The sequence below is a fragment of the Cuculus canorus genome, chromosome 2 (assembly GCF_017976375.1).
Source record: "Cuculus canorus isolate bCucCan1 chromosome 2, bCucCan1.pri, whole genome shotgun sequence".
In the NCBI taxonomy this organism is placed as follows: domain Eukaryota; kingdom Metazoa; phylum Chordata; class Aves; order Cuculiformes; family Cuculidae; genus Cuculus; species Cuculus canorus.
Window position 1 is genome coordinate 53,315,680 of NC_071402.1, and position 14,456 is coordinate 53,330,135.

At 37.3% G+C, this 14,456-nt stretch overlaps 1 long non-coding RNA gene across 1 annotated transcript in view; it reads left to right on the forward strand.

The window, feature by feature from the left end:
- The first annotated feature begins 8,706 nt into the window (after positions 1–8,706).
- The window catches only part of LOC128851521 (uncharacterized), a 93,428-nt gene continuing 87,678 nt past the window's right edge, over positions 8,707–14,456 (forward strand). Inside the window, exons 1-2 of the long non-coding RNA XR_008448888.1 lie at positions 8,707–8,869; positions 13,319–13,403. This is a non-coding gene — a long non-coding RNA (uncharacterized LOC128851521). The remainder of the gene's footprint in view (positions 8,870–13,318; positions 13,404–14,456) is intronic.

The following is a 14,456-nucleotide window of genomic DNA, read 5'->3' on the forward strand; positions in this document are numbered from 1 at the left end:
AATGGCATTGTTCATCACCTTGCGACACACTGTGTGGCACTCAGTGTTTTACATTGCAGAAAATGATTTCTTGGCCCTCTCTGGCTTACCTGTACTGTATAAATGAGAAGTGTATTTTGTGGTTCATAGAATTTCTGAAAAGTGTGCATTAAATAAATTGTCAGTCACCTGAATTGTAAAAAACAAGACTCTTCCACTCTTAAGAAAAGAACTACTATTTGTAGTACTCTCAATCTGAGAACACTGTTGATAATGGAAGTATATCTGTCTGAAAAGTGGCAAATAAACATAAAAATAAACAAAAGTGGCATGGATCTGTGAGTTTGTGTTTCAGGTTTCCTGTGATTTCTAAACTTGTAGTCATCTAGAATTGCTTAGGGTCACCTGGTCCCTGTAAGCCTGGAAAAAAAACTGGAGAAAACTGAAGGAGAGATGCCTTGTGACAAATTTCATTAAAGTCCTTTCCCATTGAAATCCTAAATAAGAATCTGCTGCTTTGGAAGGATGATCACTACTGTCCTCTGAATTGCTGCTGTGTTTTCCTACTTGGGTAACTATAGCCTTGTGAAGTGGTTTCTTAGCAGCAGATGATCCACTAAGTCTGCCTTCTGCCATTACTTGATGACAAAATGCCTTTATGTAGCAGGTGAAGAGGTCCGCAGGTGCTGCTGAATCCAATAGATGGAGAGACAGGGTTTTGTATTAATATATATGCTAATCCAGTGGAGTCTCCAGTTAGATATTTTATGTTCATTGATACTGACATCCCTAGTGGATGATAGTATTTAGTCATAAAATGCTCACATAAATAATTCATCTGGATTTGGCATGGCTCACATGATATCTACATGGAGTCCATGGCAGACTTTTTCATGTGCAGAAGAATGCATCTCAAGACCGAGATTACCTCAAGACCCATCTTCCCAAATATGCGAATTTAATTTAACAAATGTGGTTTTGGGTAAAAATATGAAAATGTGTTTTCAGCACTTGAAATTTTACCAACTATTTCTTGCTAGATTGCATAAAACAAGTCCATGAACCAGAACTGAATAATCCATATCATTTGCTGTTGTGCACTTTTTTTTTTTTCCTTTTTCAGAACCCTAGATACTGAAATGGGACTCTGTGTGGGAGAGGTTTGAGATAAGAAGTTTTCTCATGCAATTGATCAGCACAATTTCCTGAGCCTATGTCATAAAGCAGCAGCAGCCTAGCAACTACCCACATTTTCCAGTGCCTCACTCTGTACTGGTAAATGTATCCAGTTGCCCTTCTGCACACAGCATAATTAGAACAACTCTGTCTTTTCTTTAGATGTCTGTAATGAGTGGGATCTGGCGCTACAAGCTTCACCTGAATAACAGGCATTTTAAAGGAAACACTGATGACACATGCCTTTCATCTTGCTCTTCTCCTTTCATTGAATACCAAGCTTGGTGTTTGGTCACTGGTTTGCTACATGCTGCATGAGATGAGATAAGCTTTCCTCAAAACAGTTTTGGAGGGGGTTTCATTGATCGGTAAAATCAACACATGATTTATTATTGTGTAAGCATTTTATAGAGAACAGCATGAACAAAAATAAACTAAAACTTACACAAGACATGGAAAAGACTATATCTGTGGCAAGGGCTACTGCTGCAAATATCTGTACTTTTAAACATGAGTCACATTTATCAGTTATTCGTTGTGTACAAAGACAAATGGCACTGAAATACATTGTTGTAATAGTATAGTAATAGTAGTTACTGGAAAATACTCGATTTTAGTGGTGACTTTTTGTACATTGTATAACATAATGTGATCCTTTTGATATAAAACACAGAGAAGGACAGGAAACAAAATTAAAGATGCCACTGACATTTACAGAAAGATTGTCTGAACAGGAAAATTGGAATTCAGAGAAAATGCCCGATGCTGGTTTTTGTTCTGTATTCATTACTCCATCTATTTCTACGGGATGGAAAAAACACTCTGCGTAGGAAGACCCGTTACATAGAGGCAAACTGAATTTCTGTATGCCTCAACCAAAGGACAATTACAGATGCTTACAGAAGACAGTAATATCATATTCTGCTTAGAAAACCACTTAGGAAATGTGATGAGTGGATGAAAGTCAATATGACACAGCTTCATTTCTGCTCACACCATCTCTGTGAAAAACTGATGTATACTAAAAAGTCACTAAACACAGAATGTCTTCCTTAATGTCAAATCTTGATTAAATCATTAGAAAAGAGACCTTGGTGGGCTATTTAATACTTCATAGTTGGTGAAAGCAGTATGTGTAACGCAGTTTGGATGCCATACAACATAGAGTCAAGTATTACGTTGTTTTTATGTTGATGTGTGTATATATGGCAAATCTTCCAGGAGGTAGACCGCTGTGTCTTTAAACAAAGCTAGCAAAGCTTCTCCATATTTTCATTTCAAAACAAATATATCCGTGTCATGTTTAGCACTGCACTCCCAAACTTGCTAAGGGTATATAGTTTCTATACACTATATTGACATGTTGTCATTCTGCTTGCTCTCTTTAAAGTTTCCCAAGATTTTACTTTAGGAGAGTAATAGGATAGTAAAAATATCCTGAAGTGGCAAAAGCTTCTATGCAAGTTGTAATGGTAAGTCTAGAATTATTTCATTTTAAATTAATTAGGAACAGAAAATCAACGTATCTTGCTCCTAACAAATAATTTTTTTAGATTATTTTTTTTGCAGTTGAAAAACAGCTTTGCTAGTTCCATTAAACATTAGTAAGGATTATGAACTAATCCTTTTTGATGAGAATGAGAGATATGAAATAGCATAATCATTTAATTTTAACAGTTAGACGTAACAGTTGCCAAACAGACATTGTTGAGAAACTAAGGATAAAAGGGGTACTCTCAGCTTATCAGCTTTATTAGCACAGGTCAGAGGCAGACAGCTACAGCCTCAGTGGAGTAGTTTCTTGGAGTGCTTAATGAACTGATAAATTAGTTTTCTTACTTTGGAATACTCAACTTTAAAGAACACGTTAATGTCCCTGATCATTTTTACTGCATTTGCATCATTCAGTGTTGCAGTAAAATATTTATATTTGAGGCAAAATGTTTGTGTAGAAAGACCACGGTTAATCTGAATTGTATTTCAAATGCCACCATCTGTAAACCAATATTGCATAGGGAGGAGCTTCCTGCAGAATATCATGGCTTTAGAGAACAGAATTAGGACAATGTCAATATGATAGTATGAATATCTATAGTACTTGCCATAGACCATAACTTCTGGCATATTAAAAGAAGACTGCCTCATCTCATGCTTTAACCTAAAGTCAATCAGCTTACTCTAACTGGCAGCACTCCTTGGAGGTTTACTGTTCTACAATGCCAGCTGGCACAGTGCTTAATCCAATGTTCCCTCTTCCATAGCCCTTAATGCTCCCCTGCATCTTGGTTTGGGTTTCTAAGGGGTAGGAAAATCAGGAGGCTATTCATCCTTTTCCTTTCTATGTCCTACTTCAGATTAATTTAATTGTTTTTGGTGAAATTAATCTCAACTAGCTGTAGGTATGGATATAAAGATGAGAAAGTCATAGGTGATCCAATCCCCCATACGCCTTTCTGAGTCAATGGAGAAGAAAAGGCTACTTTACGATTTGAATACAAATGCCTAAACTGGTTTTGATGCCTATTTTAGAATGGGATGCATTACATCTCAAAAGCATGTATTTCTTTCCTTTAAGGCTAGGGGAAAGCTATATGAGCAATTAATATGTAGATGTCTACACTATAAACATATTTGATGAGAAGAATCACACCCTTTGAGTGTTTTTTTTAGAATGCTATCAAAAAATTCATACCACATAGCTTGTTTAGTATTAAAACTCCAGATTTGCTAGGAAGTTTGGAAATGTGATCACGTTTCTGAGATCTGTTGAAATTATTAGGGCTTCATCTTGTAACAGCTATGTCAATGGCAAATTTTTACAGCAGAATGAGGTCTTGCATGCACCCTGGGGCTAAAATCTCTTTAGTTAATGAGGTATTTGGTGGATATGAAAAAATTCCTTTAGAGGACTGTAGGTGAAATTATTTAAGCTGCTTATATGGTCAGGTTTTTAATGCCAACTTGCCAATCAATAGCATACCTACTCCTACCCAGTGAGTACAAGCTGAAACAGAATTCATTTATTCCACCTGGTTGTGTTACGAGAACTGGAAATTTCTGTTTAGAATGGCACCTTACTGTGTGCCTCTTCTACTTATTTTGAAGGATGAAAAAATAATATGCTGTCAAAAATAAGGAAAAAAAATATATGCCTGAAAAAAAAGAAAGAAAAGTCATATCTGTTGCCATTTTATCTGCGAAACAGATCACATTTGGCTGGCGAAGTGAATTTACAGCCTGAATCTCTTTGCAATGAGTTGACCATATCCTGTTGTCTCACTAATGATGTGAAAGACATTGCGTTTTTCCTTCCTTGTATATTCATATTGAAGAAGCACTGAGACAGACCAGCCATGGATGAGGAGGATGTTGCTGTGGGCATCGTGCATGCACATGATTGAGAAAGGCACACAGAGGGGCAGCTCACTGGTAACTGCAGGGTCCTTTTCCCTTTCTCTTACAAGTAATTTTTGTATTCACCAATAGCTCTTTTTTAGGGTTCTTTGAAAGCTGAATTTGAATGCACAGGTCAGTTAAGACTCTGATCAGGCAAAACACTCAAAGCCTGTTATTTTTAACTGTATCTATTTTATGACAATAGAGGAAGTGTTTAGCAGAGCTGCAGTCAGAAACACCTTTCAGAATGGTATCCAGATAATTCAGCTGAACAAAGATCTAAGTCTCAGCTTCTTCTCTATGGGAGGAAGTGGGAAAGTCATCCCAAGATTTTTATATGATGTTTCTTGCCAGAAGTCTGGGGTTTTTTGTAGGAAAGGATAAAAGTTTCATTATTACATCAAAATTATTTTTATCAAGTGAACAGCTGCTTCTGTCCTCTCACCTTTGCTTTCCAGATATTTATCCTGCAGTACACGCCTGCAAAACTAACAGAAATAAAATTTAGACTCATTATCTTCTGAGGTGGAACTAAATCACTGTAGCAGCACTAATCTAAATGAACACCATGGGACAAACAGCAGTGAATCAGCAGACCTTTCGCTGCAGCAATTTTCTCTTTGTGAGGATAACACTGTTTTCAGGACGAGAGCATAAAAGAATTTGTTCAGACACTGCACTGTAAGGCATTTAAATTCTCAAATCCACATTAGGAAACTCAAAGCAGGTACCATATATTCATAAACCTTCCCCAAACAGTTCTATCTTTAAAAGCTCCAGGACAGTGGCAAGTATGCATAAAGATGATTTGTTGAATTTAATACTTATTGCTGCCACTTACATGGAATCTAAACTGCTTCAGTAATTTAGATGGCATTGATGACACATAGACACACACAAAAAAGCATTGAATTAAAGGAAAACTAGGAATATACTTTCTTTCCGACCATGTGCCCTGTTTCTGACATGACATCAACATGTAATTTGCAATCTTCCAGAGCTATATTCCTGACGACTGTGGACAAAATTTGAGATTATGAGCTTTTTATCAATTACCATATTACACATATGAATAGCTAGATTTAAATTAGCATACTGTCATTGAAATCACAAAGCTGTAATGATGAATATTCTTTGATGACCTTGCTCGATAGTTGAAGGAATGAAATGGTTTCAGTCCGCAAACATTTACACAAATTCTGGCATATGATACATGGAATTAATTTGTCAGTATTTAGAACAATTTTGTTTGCTAATACCATACAAAAGACGTGTTATACTTTCATTATATCCATACATGTATGTAAATTTTTCATCCACTTCGTAGCACAAAAGGACTGGGATATTGGGGCTCTATGCTACAGAAGAGGGAACGTTCTCCTGTCACTCAGTGGGGAAGTTCAGCAAGACTATCGGCCTGTTTTTTGAAGAAAATGATGCAAAATTTTAACCATGCTTTATAAACAGTAACTGAACTGAATTCAATGGATGTAAGCTATCTAGACTAAAAACACTTCCTTGAATTCTCTGGATAATAAGATTAAACTTAAGCACATTTTGATCCCAAAGACAGGAACAAAACACTTGACATTTCTTCATTGTTTCTTTTAATTTCTCTGAGCACTGTTATCTAATGTTTAAAGGCAGCATTGAGCATGAAGGTTTACACAGAGAACAAAGACCCCATTCTTGACACCAGGAACATGCATTAATGAAGTGAAAAAAAGAGACTAAATGATGAAACATCAACAAAAGTTTGGAGCAATGTGGAAGAAGGCATTGAATCAGATAAGATTTTTCATGCTCCTTTTTTTTCATGGTCCTTTTTTTTCATCTGTACAAACAGGGAATGGTGGTTGGGTGACTGGTGAACACAGAGAAGAGATGGTGTTACACTATCTTCTGCAAGTTGGTTCTTAATCATTGTTTTGAATTTTATAGTGTTCAAGAAGCAACATGCTGAGTATTTGCTGATTTATAACACCAGTATTAATCCTGTCAAGCTCATGAAGTCAGATCAATTTGACAGACATTGTATGAGTGGTTCAGAACTATAAATAATATATAGCATCTAGGTTAATAGTGTTCTGATTGTTTAATATGTTCAACTGTTATATATTCTAAAATTGGGTTTTTGAAGATTTTACTCTAAAAACTAAAGGGTTTCTGTCAGAATTTTTTATTAACAGATTCTTCTTGTCTTATTAAAATGAGAAACTAGCTTCCTCTCTCTTCTGGTTTGAGCCAAAGAAGAAACACTTTTCTAACTTTACAGCTAAGTCTTTTCTAGGTAACTTCATTTCAGAAAATTAACAAGTTTTTCAGACAACGTCTGCATCTAGAAGTGATAATGCTTAAAATGTATAGTTATCACCAAAGTAACGGGGCACTGGTATGCAGAAAGGCCATTGCTTATACTTATTTCTATAGAAGGCAAGGCCATTCTCAAGATGTAGAATGCAATAAGTCAAAAGAATGAAGAAAAGTTCGCACCTACAGGGAGGGGCAGACAGGGCAGGTAACCCCAAACTGACCATATTCTATCCCATGTATGCCAAACTCAGTATAAAACTCAGGGATCACAAGGGTCAAGCTCTCTTCTTCAATGGCTGACATCTAGTGAGGACCTCATCCATCCTTCTGCCACCTAATTCCTATCCATGCATGCATGAATCCAATTCCTGTATCCAGCTCCCATCTGCTTCTGGGTCCAGCCAGGGACCTTTCCCTGTGCCTCCCCTGTAGTGTCAGTGGTGACAAATCGGCGGGGAATTCAGTTTTGTATATTTGTATATATTTATTATTTTCTTACTATTGGTATTATTATTTTCCTTTTTATTATTTTCTTTTCATTAAAGCCATTTTAGTTTTAGTTTCCAACCCATAAGTCTGTGTCCCTCATTTCCTTTCGCTGTATGGGGCAGAATTGGGACCATGACTGCCCCCATTTAGCTGCCAACCAGGATGGGAGTGGGGGCTAAACTGTGTTACTTTTGATTTATTTTTTTTTAATATTACCTCTGTCAATTGCTTTACCCTTAACACTGCAGTGACATTCTCACGAAAGAATTCTGATTACTTCAGTTTGTTTTTTATTGCTTTGTTTAAGCCTGTTCACCAGTTTGTGGAAAATGTCAGATGTCTTTCCCAAATAGGTACATCAAGATGACTGCCACTGAGTCTGTTAGGAAGGAGTTAGTGCTGTTGCTTTCATCAATTGTATTGAGCCTTCCTAAATTCAGCTCAAAATCTTCCGCACTAAAACAGACTTTGAGAGTGCTAGAGAAAAGCGGGATGACAATACCCTGGCCACCACCTTTGGAGAGCTGGGGCTCATGTGTCAGTAGGTTTTAAATGGATGGTGTGATTTCCACAACTATGACGTGTTTTAAAGGTTAATGGTGTTAATCCCTACCAGGAGAACATTCCTGTTCCTTTGTTAATATGTTAAATTTAATTGCTTTTGTACTTGGCCATGTAATAGACAGTTTCAAAGGTACTGAACATTTGAATTTAAAAATAACGTAGTTAAACTGATTTCAAATTCTCAGCACCTAGACCAAATCAAGTAGTCAATGTTTGTATAAACATGACAAAATTCAGCCTACTGATGTACAAAGTTACTGTTTATTTCAGTAGGAGCTACATATATAAATCTGGGGGTGGAATATGTTTTACAAGGGCTTGGCTGGTGTGAATAAGACTCTTTATTACTCTTCTGGGTGTTAAATTGGAGAATTCAGTACTGTTTTTGCATGGGTATGAGATTTTGGTCAGTATTTCTCATGTGTGTGAGTCCAGGCCTCTATTTTAATTATTTCTAATTCAGTCTGGAGGTCCTGGCCCTGCAGCTTCTCAGCCCTTAGGTCCTAAGTGTTTTCTTGGAGAAGCCCAGCAGAACTGGGGCCAGCTTGGATCCTCACAGAGAAAGGTGCTAATTTAAAGCCTTTTGGGACAGACTTTAGTATTCAAGGTAGAGTTACAGAAGAGACTTAGTATAACTGCGTAAGTGAAGTAGGACAAAAGGAGAACTGTGCTGTAGAGAGTTCCTGAGAGATGTGGGAGGAGGGTTGTTATGAGAGGTGTAAGCTGGACTCTCCCCAGCTTGCAGGAAGTGTCTGGATCCCTCATGTGGGGGAACAGCTGTCACACGGCTGCTGCACCCGGCAAAATGATGAAACAGCTGTAGCCAGAGGTAACTGTAAGGATTTAGTTCAGCTGTGAGAAGGATGCAGAATTGCCCTTCTGGAGATGTGTAAGCTGCAAGCTGGCTGAATTGTGTTGCTCTGGAAACCGTCCTTTTAGTCTCTTTTCTCTAGTAAGTATAATTTCTCAATCATAGCATTACACTAATAATGTTTTGGGTTTTGATTGCCCTTTTTAAAGCCAAAAGAGGAAGGGGAAAGCAGAATTACGACTGATCACACATCCAAATAAGTCAACATACTTTTACCTGAATATATAACATGATATTAACAGTAGTAAGCACTGCACTAACCTTTATTTGAAGGACTAATTAAAATAATTGCAAATGCATGTGTATGATGGTATGGATGTCTATCCAGATTTTTAAAAATGTCTTCCATTTTGCCTTGAGGTTAAGATCCATGCAAAATCCACTCATGAGGCTTGAAAAACAGTGCAGTGAATGGTGGAACCCTGGGATATTTTAAGGGACGCTTCCAAATCCTGTTTAAGTAAAAATATGTTTATAAAACAAGCTGTTAAAAAGGGCATAAATTCTTGTTTTTAAAAGCAACTTTAAAATGTTGCTTTTAAAGTCTTTCACAGTTTCTTTTTTATTCTTACAAGAATAAAAAGCAATCTCTTTCTCTATGTCTTGTAGCTTTCACAGTGTTTTGATGTTTGAAACATGTTCTTGTAAGCAAAACGAGGCTAGTGGGTTGTCCTTTTTCCCACACAGAAAGCCACAGCAGTAGCATTAAAATTACAAAGCAATAATTATCAAAAACTGCATGTTTGTTTGGGTTTTTTACATTTGTTAAAGGGGATAAAGCTTTTGTTGAAAGCAAAGCAAAGAAATATTCTAGAATGGATAAATATCCACCAGAACATCTGTCCCTGAAGTGAATGAAGGTGGAAGACAAAGACAGTGGACTTGTACTGTTGGTAAAAATGGTTTATTGGTATTTAGAAGGGATGATATCTGGGTTTGCAGAGGGGAGAATCTTAGACAAAAGGAAAGCTCATATTGCTGGGTCAGAATCTCCAATTTTGGTGACAGATTGTGTGTGCGACAGATTAGTTCGAAGAGTCAGAAAGGCTTTATAGTACCTAGTAAAGAGGATACATTGGAGCAATCGCCAAATCACAGCATCAGATGTCTAATAGATCCAAGCACTGAGAGCCATGTAAGGTACAGCTGCCTTTGTAGCATTTTTTATTGCTGATGCCAAAAGTGTACAGAGTAATCAAGGTGTTTTGAAGATGTCCAGGAAGTGATAAAATGTGGTGAGATTGGTGTTAGTGAACTTGAGTGATAATTTTTTTCTGACTGGGGTTTATGGATAGTGATTGCAGCTTATTCTGTAAGAGTGAAACTGGAGGAAAGGCAGTTACTGATTCAGATCCACAGGCAGTTCAGGGTTACAGGATCCAGATTCTTGTGCACTACACCTCTGGCTAGTGAAAACTAAAGACGAGGGAGCTGTAGGCAGCTGTTATAGATTACTGAACCTCAGGGCAGAACCGGACAAAACAGCCCTTCAACATTGTTACCTAACACTTGAGACAAGAAATGTATGTTCTTGTAGATGACTCCTTTAGCATACTCCTTATGATGGTGGAGTTCCAGGCTGGCCCAAAGGGCCATGACTATCTCCATTTGTGGACAGAACTCCTAGACTTTACGTGCTGACTGCCTCCTTACTTATATAGAATTCACTGCACCTGATGGGGAAGGCCAAAACACGGGGAATCCCAACAGGAGATATTCATTTTGTTCAAGAAACTGAGGGGAATCTCTGGTAACACACTTATTAGAAAGACATTTTAGTATGCTGAAGTTTTACAACTCTTTTGACATTCAACTCTTTTATCTAAATATGTATGGGGTGATATCCTGAATGACATATTTGGCCACTGTAAATGATATGAGCACACAGTTCTTTGCAATGTGCATGCAGAGCTGATAAGTTGCATTTCTAGTTTCCTCTTCCTCCCTATTTTTTGTCTTTATAGATGTGGTACTGTAGAGATGATTTAACAAGAGGTCTTTTTTCAACTCAGACACTTCAAATTGTGTTTAACGATAAAAGAAAAGGAGAAGGCTGCTTTGTGTTTTCATGGCACACTGCAGTGTGCTGGAACATAGTCATTTCAAGGACAGGTAAACATGAAGGAATAAAGTGATTCTACTGATGCTTTGCCTCTGGTAACAGAGGTTTGCTTTTCCTGGTGTGCCTGGACCCAATATTTTGACTTTTTTTTTTTTTTCAATGCTTGAAATCTTAGGCAATTTAAAGCATAGATTTAACACTGATGTTTATTTATTTGTTTAGCTAAGTAAACCTTGTCATAAAATCTCTAGACTTCAAAAGACTATGTAGTAGTACTACTGTGTATATATATATCACTTAAAGCAATTCAGTTAAGGCAAATTATTGTGTCTAATCGCTATTTAGAAAGATATTACATGTTTTCATTGTTTAGGAAAAAATGCAATTTTTTTTGCATGGATCTACTATATCTATAATCTTATCAGATCTTCATTTTACTGGATATATACCTCTTGCCTTTTTTACTTGGATCATTGTGTCCCATAAATGACCTTGTCAACAGCTCTCCCTGTCATAACCTCAGCACTGTGCCTCACCCTGGAGCTTTCACGAAGTTCAAGAGAACTTGAATCCTAATAAAAAATTTATGACTTTGCAGCTGTGAGCATGCAGCACAGTTTGCAGTGGCACATGGCAGTTTTTCAAAGCCCAGGTCCTTGTTAGAAAAGCAGACTTTTCATCTTTGCCTCAGAACAAAAAATTACACATATATTTGTATACACACAGAAAGTATTCTCTGTTTCTTTGAGAGTCTCTTCTCCCACTGCAGGTGTCAAAGTTCTTATGCCAGGACCCCAGTGTTGCTGTTCTAGAAAGGCTGGGTGGGGTTCATTTAATCTAACAATAAAATCTTAAAGACATTCTAAATGTTTGTCTAAGATAAGTTGCACTGAAAGTACACATTTCTTTCCATTTCTCTATTGCAAAACATGAGATGATTAGTTTAAATTGATTCCTGACTTGTAGCTAAATGGAGAGGAATCCCAGGCTGTTTTCACAGTCCATTTTCTGAGCAGCTGCTTGTTTTAGTCAGTGTGGTGTTGTTTACCTTTCACTGCACCATTTGTGTTTTTCTGGCTCTTAATTATGGTTACACCAACCTGGGAAGCCTATGGGCATATATACCATAGGATAGGATAGGATAGGATAGGATAGGATAGGATAGGATAGGATAGGATAGGATAGGATAGGATAGGATAGGATAGGATAGGACAGGACCTTGAAGGTCATCTAGTTCCAACTCCCCATATATTTATGAAGCATTCTAGAGCTTACACCACCATAGAGCTTCATGCTGCTCTGTGTAGTGACACCTCACGTGACAAAAGCAGCACTGTTGCCTTAAAGCAGTCTTGCATCCAAGAGGGAAGGAAGTGAGCTGTGCCCAGATTTGGATTGCTACTGAGGATGCATTGCTTCCGATTTTGAAGCAGACTCTGCTGCCACCACCTCTGAGCTTTGTGCCCCAGGCACCATTACGCATTGTAGACCAGACCTGTATGCCCAGAAGCTATATTATTCTCCTGTTCCTTTGATCTTAACAAATCACAACTCAAAAGTAATTGGAAGCATTGAATCACACGTGATCTTAGAAAAATAACTCTGCAGTTCCTCATGTAGCATATTGCCACTGATTCCTCTGGACTTATTCCTGACATATGCTTTTGAAAACAGAATCTGTCTGCAGATGAGTCGGGGTGTAAATGAGGGCACTGCTATTGATCATATTTCTACTTCTCTTGCATATGCTGATTGATATTTTCTGGAAAAGTTTTTCTACCAAAACAAAATGTATTTGTGGCTTATTAGGCAACTACTGAAGAATCTGTTTGCCTTGTTGTTTTTTCCTTTTATAGGTCACATACCAGGCAGAAATATGTCTTCTAAAACATAACTGTCTGCTGTATATACGGTTACATTGTGGTTTCTTTGCTAAATAAAACTTCTTTGTTACTCTAGGATGGGGGTTTATTTGGGGGTAGGAATGGAAGGTGAACCTTGTTTTCACTGACTTTTAATATTGTACTTTAGTATATTTGTTATACATTGTATATACATTCTACTACTGCTGGAATTTGTTATCCTAATAGAATATTGACGATGTAGTCTAGAAAATTAATTGTGATTTTGCTTCTTTTCTTGTAATCTTGGATGCAAAGCATCATTCTAACTTCTGAAAAACACATCTCGTGCAAGCCATGGACATGGAAATTAAATTAGAATTGGAAATGAAAATGGAAATGGAAAGCATGTATGCCTCTGTTTTCATGGAACAATACTTTTTTTTCACAGACCACAATATTGGATCCTATCTGAGTAGAACAGGAAAGATCATTGACTTGATGAGCAACACTGGAATGTAGGGGTAAAAAAAAGCAGATGACAGCTTCCTATTAATCCACTGTGACAGAAGACTTATAACAAAGTAAACATTTAGAGCACCACTGAGAGACTAATCTTTCTTGTAGGATTGAAAACAAAATATGTGTCCTCTCTCTCTTCCCAATGACTGAAGAACCCCAAGGCGGATTTCTGAAATAAGGCATGATGAAGGTGAGTGTAATGGCTGAATGCTTCTAGGTTTTACACTTTTTGTTATGAAATATCCTTATTAATTACAAATTGGTATGGAAGTACATGAGTAACAATTCTTTCTTTTTTTATTTCGGAGGAGTGACATATTAATTCCCAAGGCTACCATGTTGTGATGGGAAACAAACATGAAAATTCATCTATAGATTACACAATTGGAAATGGCTAGCAGAAAGCAAAACATGTCTTGACCCAAACCGAAGCATATCAACTAGATATGTGACTGAATGTCAGAACATGAATTGTAAAACTACCATTTTCCTTTAATTTTGCAAGAAAATGTGAACTATTTAGAATTGAAAGAAGGGGGACCATCCTCAAAATTCCTAAGATCTTAAGTGTAGTGCAGTAAACAAAGGATTTGTTTCTTTGTCTCTTCCTGGAAGGCTCATTTTGGAATAAGTATGTCTGATACAATGCAGTAAAGTATATGAAAAAAAAATCAGGGTTTTTTTTTTTTCCCTTTTGCTAGAGCTTAGGCAGTTCTAAATTAATAAGCCTGATATCTTGGCTTTGAAGCAGACCGCATAATCATATAAAATATGATTCTACAGGACTCTGAAAATGAACATGAAAAAGTGATTACTTGTTTTTTACTGAAGGTATTTACAGTTGTTTTTCTTCCCTAGAGGCTGCAGGGGCAGTAGATGCAACACACTCCATGGGGAAACAGGATAAGACATCTATGCAAAGAGGTTTAGAGAACATCAGTTTCTGCACTGAAGCTTAGTGTATCCCCAGCAAGGAAAAGTAAGAGAAATGTGCACAGCACAATAGCACCTGCGCACCTTCACAACGCATAGGAGGTGTGGAAGACCACTCACTTTGGGTTGATTTGTATCTCCCATGCAGTGCCAGCATACACTGCTGGGAGAGACTTATCCAGCTCCATAACTTCACTCTGTGCCAAACAGATAAGTGACCAGTTAACCTTTCCATGGTGATGTGACAAGGTGCATTTTATTTCTCACCTGAAGAAAATTTGCTTGATACGGAATATCATATGGAGAGTTT